We start from the raw sequence: 1,129 nt of genomic DNA, 5'->3' as shown, positions 1-1,129 counted from the left end.
TTAGCACCTCGGTGAGAAATTGAAGAGGATAGGTGTTAGTGCGTGGTGCGTCTGTGTCATGGTTTGATTCCACATAATTCAAGCCTAATAGTTATAGCATGCATAAATATGATGAGATTGATCGGGATTGATAGCCAAATGATTGCGAAGGATAAAACATGGATACTATTGTACAAAGATTTTGTATTGAGTCATAGTGCGTCGCTTGAGGACAAACAACGAATTTAAGTTGAGGGTGTTGATATACCGTGGTTTCACGGTATTTTTAATACTTTTTCCTTAAGTTTAGTGTGTCCAAAAGCCTTTTTGTACTAATTTTTATGTAAGTTTCTCTTTATTTGCAGGAAATCTGTCTAAAAGATGAATGCGGAGGTTTTTGAGCAAGAAATACAGAAAAGTACCACCTACGGAGCTTGTGACGGTCCGTCATGCTCGTGACGGTCCCTAGGTGGCATCGTAGTGCAGCTGCTGAAGGAAGATGGGGAAGTCTGACCAAGTGTGGGGTTATGGAAAGCATGACGGACCGTCGTAGCCATGACGGTCCGTCCTGCTGGTTCGTCATGAAGATCAGAGAAGTAGTCCCAGTAACCAAATTCCAAGAGTTTAAGTGTTTTGGAACGGAGACCCTTGCTGGACCGTTGTGCTTGTGACGATCCGTCATACCTACCGTCGAGGGTAATGAAGAGATCAGCAGAAGAAATTGCATAAGTATGGGACGACGGAGTCCATGACGGTCCGTCGCGAGGTCCGTCGATCCAGCCGCGTTTTGACTCATTTCCAGCAAATAGAGTCCTTATTTAATTAGGTTTTTATTTTTTATAAATAGTTCGAAAAACCTCATTTTTGAGGTTAGACCCTGGATTATTTTTAGACTCTTTGTTGGACTCTTTGTTCTTCAATTAATTTCAGTAATTCATTGTTGGTGATTTTTGTTGATTAATCAAGCGAACTTTCGGATTTTACTCTTTCTTATTGAAGTAAGTGCATGAATTCTTATATCATATATTTGAATATTGTGATTATGACTATGGGTAACTAAACTCCATAACTAGGGTTGTGGGAACCATAGGTGAATAATGAGGTAAAACCTAACTAAATAACAATTCTAGAATAGTGTCTTGCATGTATT

Source organism: Solanum pennellii, chromosome 11 (genome assembly GCF_001406875.1).
Source record: "Solanum pennellii chromosome 11, SPENNV200".
Classification (NCBI taxonomy): Eukaryota; Viridiplantae; Streptophyta; class Magnoliopsida; order Solanales; family Solanaceae; genus Solanum; species Solanum pennellii.
This window is presented reverse-complemented; position numbering follows the sequence as displayed.